This window comes from Pinus tabuliformis, chromosome 9, assembly GCF_031772625.1.
Source record: "Pinus tabuliformis cultivar Carrire ecotype Pingquan chromosome 9, CPIR1, whole genome shotgun sequence".
NCBI classification, from domain to species: domain Eukaryota; kingdom Viridiplantae; phylum Streptophyta; class Pinopsida; order Pinales; family Pinaceae; genus Pinus; species Pinus tabuliformis.
The window spans coordinates 1,274,229,690-1,274,243,959 of record NC_142307.1 but is presented as its reverse complement, the minus strand read 5'-3'; the positions used below and the strand labels follow the sequence as shown (position 1 = coordinate 1,274,243,959).

General features: G+C 44.1%; 1 protein-coding gene across 3 annotated transcripts in view; it reads right to left on the bottom strand.

The window, feature by feature from the left end:
* Positions 1–14,270, bottom strand: part of LOC149153200 (uncharacterized) — a 299,597-nt gene that overhangs the window by 57,530 nt on the left and 227,797 nt on the right. The gene's annotated exons all lie outside the window — the stretch shown is intronic.

The following is a 14,270-nucleotide window of genomic DNA, read 5'->3' as shown; positions in this document are numbered from 1 at the left end:
ATCTGGCACATCCTCAACGAATCCATACAGAGGAGAGTACTGAGGAGTACAAGGGGATTCATCCATATCATTCAGACCAGCAAAGGCTTATGCTTCGAGGATCTATTTCATGCTTTTGATTTGGAATTTGACCTCTTATGGAAAATGTGACCTGAAGACTTAACCACTTAAATTGTTGCCAATAATATAGAAAATGTTATCGTTGTTCCATAGATACAAGAACCTTATCCTAAGGAAGACTTAGCATTTGATGCAAATTCTGATGATAAAGGATGATGCTGAGAAAGAAGATTATAAAGAAGAGGAACTTTCTAAGAAAGATCATTGTTTCAAGGATTACTTCAGAGCTACATTTCCTCTGACCATGCAGGAAAAATGGTATGTAATGATATCTATGATGATGAGGATGATAACTATAGTATTTCTTCTTTCTCAAAACATACCAAGGATTCTGAGTCCAATGAAGATATACCTGATTTCTCAAGTTGTATGTCCAACTTGGGGCAAGAAGATTCTTGCAAAATCAATGAAGATGTTCTTTTCTGCTTTGGATTCACTATCTCCCATTGAAAAAGTAGCTGCAGAAGAATGAGGAGGTGAAACAAGCCAGCCTTGGAGATTTGAATCAACTAGAGTGTTACCCATGCCATAATGTTCCAGTTAACATTTGATCATGAGAATTTCAATGTTATAATTTCAGTGTTATAAACATTATAACATAAATATGTACAAAATTATATAAATAATAAGTATATTTAATAAAAGATGAAAGGCACTCTTGCTTAAATCATATCATATCATTTTTCATACATATATTCTAAATAGATATTTTTTTTCCAAATATTTTGAATATCACATTTGGTATCAGACCTTTGTTCCCAATACCGGCCATTTGCCATATAGGCTTTTAGCCAAGCTCAATTTTGGTTTTGGAGTTTCTCCGATTCTGAGGGCTTTAATCACTCTCAAGCCCTTGGCCATATTTTAAAAAAAACCAGAATTTCCATTTTTTAAAAAAATAAAAATCTACTCAAATATATATAGAGGAAGATACAATCCTTATGCTACCACCACCCTACATCGAATTAAAAGAGCCAAATTGATGTGCCAGAGTGCCCAAAAAATAATAATAATAAAATATTGCAATTTGTAACAGTAACTAGTCGCTCTGTACGATTCACAATAAAATTCTGTCTAAATCAATCTGGCGGCACACATTCTCAGCCAATCTCACTGGCTAATCTTCCTTACAGTCACCAATCTCAGCCAGCCACCATACCAGCTACCAGTTGGGCGAAACATTAAATCAAGTTTTTTCTCAGGTTAATTTGCAGAATTAACACATCTCGGCCGATGTTTTGTGTGGACCACAATTGCAAGCCATCATCATCACCAGTTTTATGAAATCTATAGGAAATGAAATGATATTTTAACGTCCACGAGACTAAAAATAGTCTATGGGACCATCGGTTCCCTGCTTTTCACCTTTTGCAATTCAATCATTTTCTTATTCAAATTGATGATGAGCTGGCCCAACCTTCCAACAATCCCCTTGCTGAAAAGACGATGCCAAGAAACCGATTCTACCATATTCCCATAACTTTCTCTGATGTCTTTGAACGCATCACATTCCAAAATGAAATGTTTTTTCGATTCCACTGCCCTACACACTCATTCTTCCCAAGCCTCTTTAGGCCTTTTCCACCATCCCGTTTCACAACAAAGTTGATGCGAGTTGGTTTTTAACTGAGCAATAAAAACCTTTGCCCTCCACGGAATGCTAGCTCCAATGAACTCTTTTTGTTGTAGATCACACATAGGGTTGAATTCTTCAATGTAGTACTTCTTCTTTCTACTCAACTCTTTTCCCCATACCCATTTACGAAACTTCTCCATAACAAAATTCTTTAGCTCCTTACTATTTGTGGGACAGGCATTGAGGTAGATATTCCATTGTTGCATCCATGTGTGGTTTTGTCCCATCCATGTTTTCTTTCTTTCACTCATGCCTTCATTGAAGATAACATTAGGCCATCTACCTACTCTCATCTGCTCAATTAATTTTAGATATCTATAATGTGTTCCTAACTAGGAAATTCAATGATGTACAAAGCAAATAAACAAACCAACATCCAACAATGAGACACAATCAGTAAACACCCATAAAAGCATTGCAAATAAAGATCATCTTAGCCATTTTATTAATTTTATTAATTCTTTCTGGAGCAAGTGCAATAGTGATGGAATGGTGCACCTGGGCTTGTCTCAAGGGACAAGCTTGACAAAACCTATGTGAGCAAATGAAGGCCCTAGTGCTGCACAATTGTTGCTCCAAAGATGATCTGCGCTACCCAGAAACTGTGTTGCCTGCTGGAAAGGATGTGCTAGAAACTCCACTTCCCGTGTTCAAAAAATTATGGAACTTAAGCTCCCGACTCCTCAACAAAAACCCAGAAAAGGTTTGGCCTAGTTCAAACCCCCGACAATCGACCCCCAAGCACCACGTCCTCCTCACGTTGGGAATCATGACCTGTCTGGAAATGGCTGAAAAGGCTCTCCAAATCACCCCCAAATGTTGAGATGTTGCCCCCTATGGCTTTCCTCTCTTCTCCTAGCTGACTCCAGCTTTGTAGCTCCTTCCCCCAACTCCCACGTGAGCCCAGGAATGGCCCTCTGCGCAGTCCTCAATGACTGTAAGTCGAGCTGCCCAAAAGCAGTAATCTCCCAATCCAAAACTCTCCCCAAGGGTTGATCTTCTGATGAAACTCCAACTCCCAAACTTTCCCAGCAAATGCTGCCCAGGAGCACCCCGCAAATCACTACTATGTTCCCCTCCTGCGTGCCTAGAAATACGCACTGCTGAATCGAAGGCTGAGTGATGTGGCTGTAAAACTCCTCCGATTCTCCTCCAAGGTAGTACAAATTGCCTTCCTAGGGTGGCACTCGAAGTCCCCCGAAGAAAGGTTGAGTCTCCCACCTGGAAAACTCGATGCTAAACAGCTTGGTAACTCGTCTAAGCAACTCGAGTAACACAAATGAGTTTAATGGTCAAATGAACCCTTGGGTTGGTGAGTTCCTTCTCCTTATAACTTCGTGGGCCTGCCCCTCTCCCAAGCCATTTGATTTTCTCTCCAAAGCAATTTGAATTGCCGAAGTGTCTAAGTGTGTTTTCCCCCACGTGGGTGGCCCCCACATCCAACTAGTGATGTAACTCAACCCCCCTTATTTCTCTTAAGTTCCTAAGTCAAAAATGTATGGCTCCACCTTTACCAAAAATTAATCAAAATTGTTGGAGACTAAACTTCCAAATGTTGCTTGCCCTCAAGCAACCTCAATGTTGGATGCTCCAAAATGTGTTCACCCTCTCATGTGTGAAAATTCCTACACTCGAAGGAACCCCTACTGTAGCAAATCTAAATCTACTTCACCTACTTGATTTTTAATATACATTAACCAAGTTATTCTTCTGAATACTGAAGCAAATTACTTCTGCAACCTACACTAATTAAATATTTGATCTCATGAAACGGAAAACATAGCAAAGAACAAGATACAGAGGACACACTTATTTTTGGACACAACAGTCCCCGGAAAAACCCAATGCGGAAAAAACGGTGCAGTAGTTCTGAGGGTTTATTATTATGCAGGAGAAATATTTGAACACAAATCTAGGATGCTCATCTAGCAATCATTTACAGAGAAAATACTAGCAGAAAATATGAGTGTGTTTTACCTCACTTCACCCGACAAAATTCCAGCTGATCCGGTACAAGACTGGCTAACCCCGGCTATTTCTGTGTCACCTCTTCTGCCCTCTGTGTCAGCTTTCTCGGTTGTTCCGACAGTTCCAAACAGTTCCAACTTCTGCCCTCTACGTCAGCTTTCCCAGCTGTTCCGATAGTTCCCAACAGTTCCAACTGTTCCCGACAATTCCGGCTTCTACCCTCTATGTCAGTTTTCCCGGTAGTTTCGGCTTTTTCACTCTACCTCAGCTTTCCTGTCTGTTCCAGCAATTCCGACTATTCCTAACAGTTCTGAATTCTACATGACAGAAAGCTTTTCTGCTCTGCTAGCTCTCTCCACCTCTCTGTCTGTATTCTCCAAAAAGTCCTTCTCCCAGATTCTCACTGCCCCTTTGCTGCAGAGTGATCACTTAATTCAAAATCCTTAACAAACCCTACCCTAAGAATCAAATTCTTGATCAATTCGTTCTCTCCATGTGTGTTTTCAAATGAACCCCAAGCCTCCATTTTATACTTTTCTTGTTGAGTCTTCAACGGCCGAGATTAAGTCTCTAATCAACGGCTAAGATTAAAACATGATCATTCTCACCCATATTTTGATTAATACCCATTAATATTTTAATTTCCCTAAGTTTAGACTTAGGAACCCCATTAAAAATATTAATTATTTTAATAAAATACAATCCAGGTGGGATTTCACCAAATGGTTTATGGGTTCTTTAGAACTCATGTGCCTTAGCATCTCCACCAATTTTCAAGGCTAGAGCACTTCCGATGCTACCAAAAACTAATAGTTCCTCTTAGCGAGGAAAGTTCTCAAGCAACAATGTCCAACTGCATGTTGCTCTGTCTCTGAAGCACCTCCTTTCCACACTATCACTGCCACCAACACTGTGATGTTGTTGCTACTGTACAATTGCCCATGACACTGCCACTGCCACTTCTACATCCGTACTACATCTCCCTCTCAAACGCTGCATCTGCTATGCTGCTAACACCGCCACTGCTAACACTGCATCAATACTGCAACTCAATTGCTGAGAGAAGCAACTGAAAAACATCCAAAATTAGTTAAACTTAGTTGTGTTCAACATAATAGAATGAATGTTGGAATCTGCCTATTGTTGATTTTGGCCCTCTGAATCTTTTGCGCTTTTGTTGACTCCTGCATTGTGCCAACTACACTGCTGCCAACCTTTCTCTATGCTGATCAGTATTTGGTTTCCAGCTACTGCATTTGTCCTCCAAACACTCCACTGCATCATCTGACACTAAGTCCATCTCGCTATTGCTGAATCTTGAGCTCCCATAGCAAGGAATTAATCCAGGAGGTGGACTCCTCAAGGATCCTGCCCACATGTAGTCCCCCCAACTACAACTCAATCCATCTCCCTCCTAGAGATGCATGGGCACTCATGGAAAACTCATCCTTGTCAATCTTTGTGGCCGCAACCTTAGGATCATGCTTCTCATCCTGTCCTTTTGCTTCAAAGGACACTGAGAGGCAAAGTGACCCAACTCGCCACATTTGAAACATTTCACCTTTGAAATGTCCTTCCGCTTCTGCTTATGTTGTCCCTTCGATGTTAGAGTTGCGTTTTCCTCCTCCTTCGTCATGGCAAATTCGTCCTCGCCAATCTTTGCGGCTGCAACCTTAGGATCATGCTTCTCATCCTTATCCTTTTGCTTCAAAGGACATTGAGAGGAAAAGTGACCCAACACGCCACATCTAAAACATTTCACCTTTGAAATGTCCTACCACTTCTGCTTCTATTGTCCCTTCGATGCTAGAGTTGCATTTTCCTCCTCCTCCTTCGTCTTTGAGCCACTCCCACTGCTGCCACTGAGGTTGACCTTCACTAGGTCCCTCCTTAACTCCTCATGTTGAAGAGCCACCCACATCTCCTCCCATGAAGGTAGTTTTTCTCTGCCCAATATGCTTTGGACGAAAACTAGCCATTCATTTAAGACTCCATTCAAGGCTATCCTCACCATTGCAGTTGGTTGAGGAGTGGAGCACACTACAGCAAGCTGGTCCCTAGTGTCCTAAATACGTTGAAGATAGAGGTTCACCTCTTATCCCTTTTGCATCAAAGTCCGTTGCAACTTCTGCTCCAAATACATCTTCCGTTGTTTGGAGGAGCCTTCATACAAAGAAGACAAGGCTTCCCACATCTCCCGGGCTGTATCCTTGCCCTGCAAGTGTGAGAGCACATGATCTTGAACTCCATCGAGAATTAGCCTCTTTGCCTTCCCCTACTCGGCCTTGTATTTCTTCTTTTGATCGTTGTCAACAGGAACAGCCACAACGCTTTTGATGTAGGCCTCAAGATAGTATTCCTCTAGAACAACTAAGATTTTGGTCTTCCATATGACATAGTTGGAGACTCCGTCCAACCTATCCTGATCTCTAAGCCCATGCAATGCCATCTCACCCAACTATCGAACTGACTCCTCTAGTCACTGCTTAGCACAACTGCCCAACAAATGAGAAATTCGAACTTTCTGGCAGAAAGTTGTCTGAGGAGAAAATTCCCCTACTATGTGTCTTCGTTCTCTTCTAGCAGATTTATGCCCTGGTAGAAACTGCGCCCTTCTAGCATTGTGCTGAGGCTCTGCGTCACTCCCTCAGCCTCTACAAACTCACGATTCGAAAACCGTACCTCTCTCGACTCACTCAAAGAAAGATTTCCTCGGATCTGCTTCCTGGCAAGGACTACGCAATCCCTCCAAGGGGATTCGAACTGCTGCCAAGTACAGCTTTCAGACTCTCTGTTCAACATTGGATCTACTCTTCCTATTTCAAAATCAAGCCTTTGATACCATGTGAAAATTCCTACACTCGAAGGAACCCCTCTACTGAAACAAATCTGAATCTACTTCACCTACTTGATTTTTAATATACATTAACCAAGTTATTCTTCTGAATATTGAAGCAAATTACTTCTGCAGCCTACACTAATTAAATATTTGATCTCGTGAAACAGATAACAGAGCAAAGAACAAGATACAGAGGACACACTTATTTTTGAACACAATAGTCCTCGAAAAAACCCAATGTGGGAAAACCGGTGCAGCAGTTCGAAGGGTTTATTATTATGCAAGAGAAATCTCTGAATACAAATCTAGGATGCTCATCTAGCAATCCTTTATAGAGAAAATACTAGCGGAGAATATGAGTGAGTTTTACCTCACTTCACCCAGCAAAATTCCGGTTGATCCGGCACAAGACTGGCTAACCCCAGCTATTTCTGCGTCACCTATTTTGCCCTTTGCATCAGTTTTCGTGGCTGTTCCGACAGTTCCGACTATTCCCGGCAATTTCGGCTTCTGCCCTCTCGTCAGCCTTCATGTCTATTCCGACAGTTCCAGTTGTTACTGGCAGTTCCAACTTCTGCATGACAGGCAGCTATACTGCTTTGCTGGCTCTCTCCGCCTCTCTTTCTATATTCTGCAAAAAGTCCTTCTCCCGGATTCTCAATGCCCCTTTGCTACAGAATGAACACTTAATTCGAAATCCTTAGCAAACCCTACCTAGGAATCGAATTCTTGATCAATTCATTCTCTCCGTGTGTGTTTTCAAATGAACCCCAAACCTCAATTTTATACTTTTCCTATTGAGTCTTCAACGACCGAGATTAAGTCTCTAATCAACAGCTAAGATTAAAACATGACTTGATCCGCCTTCTAGATCATTCTCACCCATATTTTGATTAATACTGATTAATATTTTAATTTCCCTAAGTTTAGACTTAGGAACCCCATTAAAATTATTAATTATTTTAATAAAATACAATCCAGGTGGAATTTCTCCAAATGGTTTATGGGCTCTTTAGAACTCATGTGACTTAGCCTCTCCACCAATTTTCAAGGCTAGAGCTCTTCCGGTGCTACCAAAAACTAACACCATGTGGCATCCTCATCTGGCAGGGTTTTCCATCGCACCAAAAACTCCCTGATGGAACTGCTCCTTAGCTTCCTTTCTCTAGTCTCCAGGATGGCCTCTAGCTCCAAGACCAGGTGTCCCTCATCATCCAATGGGGGGGTAGCTCTACTGCTACTTTCACCTGTTGTCCCAACACCTTTTTAAGGCATGAGACATGGAAGATGTTGTAAATCCTACTCCTGTGGGGAAGCTCCAACTCGTAGGCCACCTCTCCAACTCGCCTAACCACCCGGTATGACCCATAAAAACGTGGTTGTAGCTTTTCGGCCCCTTTTTGCTTCAAGGTAGACTGTCTATATGGTTGTAGTCGGAGATACACCACGTCCCCCTCCTCAAAATGTCTCTCTTGGCCTGGTGCCTGTCCGCGTATATCTTTTGTTGATTCTGCATTGTCAGTAAGTTGTCCTTGAGAGCCTTGAGAATGTCTTGGCTCTCCAAGATCCAATCTTTGGCATTTGGGGCCCAACTCTCTCCAAAAACCATGTCAGCAAAAGACAATGCATCATAACCATACAAGGCACGGAAAGGGGTCATACCGATAGACAGGTGATGGGTGGTGTTGTAGCAATACTCGCCCAAGCGCAGCCAACGAATCCAAGCTCTCTGCTGCCTAGTCACGTAGTTCCTGAGGTACCCCCACAGCCACTGATTAACTTGCTCGGTCTGGCCATCCGTCTATCGGTGATAGCTCGTGCTAGGGGTGAGCTCAGTACTGACCAATTTGAAAAGCTCCTGCCAGAATCCCCCCATGAATCTGTTATCCCGGTCACTCACTATGTTCTTAGGAAGCCCGTGCAAATGGAAAACTTCTTTGAAGAAGAGCTCTGCAACCTGGGAAGCTCAATACCAGGTCGAGATAGCGAAGAAATGGGCATACTTGGTTAGCCGATCAACTACCATGTAGATGCAATCCTTGCCCTGTACTGTGGGGAGCCCAGTGATGAAGTCCATGGAGATGCTCTCCCACTTCCCTTCAGGAATGGGGAGCGGCTACAATAACCCGGTGGGGTGGATCAGCTCCCCCTTGTTCCTCTGGCATGCCTCACAATCTTGTATGTGCCTCAACACGTCCCCCTTGAGGCCCTTCCATGTAAAATGTTCCCTGACTGCCATGTATGTCTTTCTGAACCCCTTGATGTCCTAACAATGGCAAGCCATGTGTTGCCTAGAGCACTCTCTCCCTCAACTGCGAGTTAGGTACCAGGAATATGCGTCCTTCGTAGTAGATGACCTCGTCCATCACCCGGCAGCGCTCATCTGTGTGGGTCCCCTCCAGAATTGTTAAATTATGGTATGTTCTATGCTTAAGAGCAATTTACTTCAAATCTTCTTATTAGCCCAATATCAATTTCCAGAATTGCAATCACATCAACATGATAGTAAAATGTAGATAGAACATAAATTTAAACAGTAGAAGACAAGCCAAGACAAGAGACACAAGATGTGGCACCAGCCAGGGACAAACCCCAATGCGGGAAACCCTTTGATCATTTCTTCTTATATAATTCAATAATTTAGCAGAGAGAGAGATAGTACAATTACACAATTCTGTAATTTTATGACAGCAGCAACTAAAACCTAGCCAGCAAAGTCAAAGCTAGTCAAACAACTCATAAATGACCTCAAGTCAAACTTGGTCAACTCAGCCTTCAACAACAATGATAGGTAGCCCAAAATAGTCCAAGAAAGATGGTCAAACAGTGGTCAACGTGTGTGCAGCTCTGCGATCAACCCTAACCAATCAACACTGGTCAAATCTGTGGTCAAAACAAGTCAACGCCTTGCTGTCCAGAACTGTGGCTTGCTTAGAAGAGGCTCCCCACACTAATCCGCAGTCAAACTGACCTCCTTGCTAGTCAACGTAGTCAAACACAGCCTACTGCTCCTTGGTCAACCTAAGTCAACGTTGCTGCAACAGTCCTGCGTCCTCCTCCTTCCCACATGAGAGAGAGTTCCTCCTACGCATACCCAATCAAGCTAGGAGAGAGAAGTGATGAGAAGATGAGATGAGTGGTATAAAGCCACAAGGTCTCCTTTTATATGCCACGTTGAGGATAAACTGGGGGTGAGAAACATTGTTTTGCTTGTTGGCCGACCTTGACAAATTGTCAAGAAATACAAATAAATTCATATCTCCATGAATACATGTCGAAATTGTATGATCGTTAGATCAATCCTACACCTCTCGATGAGAGGAATCCAAGAAAAATAGCAGCTGCCATAAATAAGGTGACCCACATGGAATTTGGCCCTAGTTGCCAATTTTAACAAGAATCTCGCATGCCCTCTTGTCTTTGGAATACTCTACCAACAACTAGGCCTTCCAATCATGGCAAATGCTCATGAGTGAGAGTCTTGTGGGTCTCCTGGATAGGGCATCAGCCACTACATTGTGTTTCCCTTGCACATACTCTATGTCAAAATCATAGGCTTACACCTTGCTGACCCATCTCTGTTGTCTGCCATTGAGGCCCTGCTGCCCCATGAAGTGGCGAACACTGTTGTGATCAGTCTTCATTCTAAATCGGTTACCCACCAAACACTGTCCAAATTAGGCAAAGGCATGCACAATGGCCAGCATCTCCTTATCATATATAGAATATGATCTCTTGTGGGGTAGTAGCTTCTGGCTCTCGAAAGCAATGGGGTGCCCATCCTGAGATAATACTCCCCCGATTCCCTCTACTGATGCATCACACTCCACGGTGAAGGGTTGGGAGAAGTCCGGAAGTGCCAACACTGGACAACTATTCATCACCTCCTTGAGGCGATCAAAAGCTGATTGTGCCCTATCTGTCCATGCGAAAGCCCCTTTCTTAGTCAAATCCATGAGGGGAGCTGATAACAGTGAAAATCCCTTGACAAACTTCCGGTAATACATGCAGATGCCCAAGAAGCCTCTCAGTGTTGTCACATCCCTAGGTACTGGCCAGTCTCGAATAGCATATTTTCTCCTCATGTACCTTCACTCCATTTGCGCCAATAATGTGCCCCAACTAGAGCATCTCAGTCAAGCCAAACTCACACTTGGATAGTTTGGCATAACATTGTTGTTCCTCCAAAATATGCAGCACCTCCTCCAGGCGTTGGAGATGCTCCTTCCAAGTCCTCCTGTATATCAGTATGTCATCAAAAAACACCAATACAAACCACCTCAACGACCTCCGGAACACATGGTTCATACATGACTGGAAGGTATCCAGGGTGTTGGTCAAGCCAAAGGGCATGACCAAAAACTCGAAATGTCCATAATGGCATCGGAACGCTGCCTTGGGGATGTTCTGATCCCTCACCCTGATCTGGTGGTAACCCGAATGCAGATCTATCTTAGAGAAGTACTTGGCTCCTCTAAGCTCATCCATCAACTCATCGATGCGGGCTATCGGGTACCAGTTCCTCAATATCTTCTTGTTGACCGCCCGATAATCGATGCACATATGCAAGGTCCCATCCTTCTTCTTCACTAGCACTACTGAAGAAGAAAAGGGACTGGAACTCAACCTTATGTGGCCCAATGCCAACAACTCTTTGATGGCCCGCTCAATCTCGTCCCTATAGGCCTTGGGGTGCCTATAAGGGGTGTTAATCACCACTTGCACACCCGACTCCAACTCGATGGTGTGCTCGAATCCCCTATCTAGTGGTTGCCCTGGTGGAATGTCCCCAAATACCACCGAGTATTTGTCTACTAGTGCTTGTATATCTGGGGGTGGTGACTAGCCCTGTCTCCCAGCCTTTGAGATCCTCAGCTCTACTGCCCACGTTATGTCTCCATGCCGCAAATCTACCTCCATCCTATGTGTTGACACTGTCTGGGGTGGCTACGAATGCATGCCTCTGAGGACCACCAATTTGCCATTCAGACCGGTGAACTCCATCTCCATCTTCTTCTAATCAATGGTAACTCATCCAAGGGAGTATAGCCACTGGACACCCATCACTACGTTGGTGTCTATCTGGCACATCTACCACAAAGAAGTGGTCTCTCATGGAATAGTTGCCCATGGTCACGGTTAAGGTGGGGACATACCCAGTGCACTGCATAATCCGGTCACCCGGCACCAAAACTAAAAATACGTCAAACTCTATCGTAGTGATGCCCCTCCTCTGAACCAACCGGGCATCAATGAAGTGGTGTGTAGCCCCACTGTCAACTAAGACTGAGACACGTTGCCCCTAGTTTGTACCTCATATCCTCAATGTTAGAAATTTGGGGACCCCGCATAAAGAAGCATGGACTCCCCCTGATGGAGCAAAAGATGTTCCGCCCTGTGGAGGTGGTGGCGGTGGTCCCCTCTCTGGAAAATCTCACCATCTCCCACACCACACTCCAGCTCCACATCGTCCTCCTAATCAATATCTGAGAAGACCTCGATATAGTGGGCTTTGCCAGCTGTGCACCGATGGCCTGGTGCCCAGGGCTCCAGACAAGTAAAACACGGTTTCATGTTGATTTGTGGTAGCATCGGATGTGCTCTAGCCACGAAATTTGGTGGAGAGGTTGGGGCACATGAAATCTCCAATACCCAGAAAGGGTTTGGGCAGATTCTAAATAGTTTAGGATATATTAAAATAATTAATATTTTTAATGGAGTCCCTAAGTCTAAACTTAGGGAAATTAAAATATTAATGTGGATTAATATAAAACTATGTTAGAATGGTCCAAAAGACATGGATCAAGCCAGATCTAATCTTAGTCGTCGATTAGGGACTTAATCTTGGCCATTTATGTCAACGAGAAAATTATAAGAGGAGGCTTGAGGGTCACTTGGAGAGCACACCAGATGATCAGTGATTCTATTCTCTAGAGCAGGGTTTGCTATGAGAGATAGAATCAGTGATCGGAGTTGCAGTTGAGGGGCAGTGAATACAGACAGACAGAGAGGTAGAGATAGTGCCGGGAGATCAGCACAGGAGCCAGAGAGAGTGACACAATAGCAGCCATGGCTCACGCAGGGCCACGCAAAGGTAGCCAGGAGCTGCGCAGTGCTTCAAAGAGGCCAACGTAGCTGATGCAGAGGGCTAGAAGGCTGATGCAAGGCCTCCTGAGGCTGACGCAAAGCCAACACTGGGCAAAGAGAGGCTGATGCAGTCTAGAAAGGTAGACGTCGGGGTTTCTGGGGCAGATTGGAGCTAAGGAGCTGCCGTAGGGTTTATCCGGGGTTTTAGCCGAGACATTTGTCTCAAACTGAGAGGTACCACTGCCAAGGGCATTCTCTATTGGGTAAGCCAGATTTGGCACCCAGATTGTACTTTGAAATTGCTTAATAAGAAAACCCTCAGATAGCTGCACCGGTTTTCCCGCATTGGGTTCTTCCGTGGACATTGGTCCAAAAATAACGTGTCATTTTGTGTGCTTGTATCTATTTCCTTCAGTTGATGATCTGCAATATGTTGAGCATGCACTAGTGTTTATTTTCAGTATTTACTTTGTAAATAACTTGTTAAGTAACAGAACAAGTAGGTAGGAATAAATCAGTAAAGTGCATGGAGGGTTTCTAACTGGTAGACTTAGTAACTTCAACATGGTATCAGAGCGTGGTTGCAGATCACAGACAAACTGAGGACATTAGCCGAGCGGAGCAATAGCAGCAAAAAATAGTTGTCACAGAAGTTGTTCCTAGCAGAGCAGCAACAAGGGAAGGGTGATGCAGTGCCTGCATCATCAAGGGTGAGCCAGGAAGAGGCAGTGCAGAGGCTAAGGGAGGCAAAGGGAGACTTACGCAAAGCCACACAGAGGGCCAGAAGGTTGTGATGTAGTTGGCTGAGGAGGCCGAGTTGCTGGTGTCAGGATTGCGCAAAGCCTAGGAGCTCTCACCTTGAGGTTGTTGGGGTTTAGGAGGTTGTGGGAAAGTTGCAGAGGTGAGCTGGTGGGGTACTGTAGTCAAAACAATACCTGACAGGGCAAGGCCAAGGAAGAGGGAGTTGCTATCGAGGGTTTCTAGCTAAAAAACCCGAATCAATGGTGCGATTGCATAGACGATCAGAGTAGAGGGCATCTCGACAACGGCAAAAGGATTTCCAGGAGAGAAATCGAGACTCATAGGGAGTCGCATTGAGAACTTCCAAGAGGGAAGTAGAAGAGCAACATGGCACTACATGGAGTAAGAGACGAGGACAAACTGGACGGAGCCTCAAACTTCGCAGTCTAGAAGGCCAGAGTCTTATCCGTACTTGACAGAAATCGTGTCAAGCACTTCGCCTTGAGGACAATAGCGATCTTAGTTGACCCAACTGATAACGACAAGTACGAGGAAGCAATGGCGAGGGCCAAAAGCATCATCCTTGAGGAGGTCAAGGACCATGTAGTACCACACATTGCTGAAAAGGAAACGGAAAATGAGATGTGGGAGGCCCTAAAGAAATTGTACCAACATACTTCTATGCAAAGAATGATGTTACTAGAAAATCAGATGAGGTCACATCAGATGAAGAAAGGAGAACCGATCGACACCTTCCTCGGTGGACTAATGAGATCTGAGATCAGTTGACTTTCATAGGGGCCACGCCAGATCAGGAATTAATGGTGAGAACAACCCCAAATGCAGTCTCAAAAGACTGGGAGGTATTTGTCCAGAGTA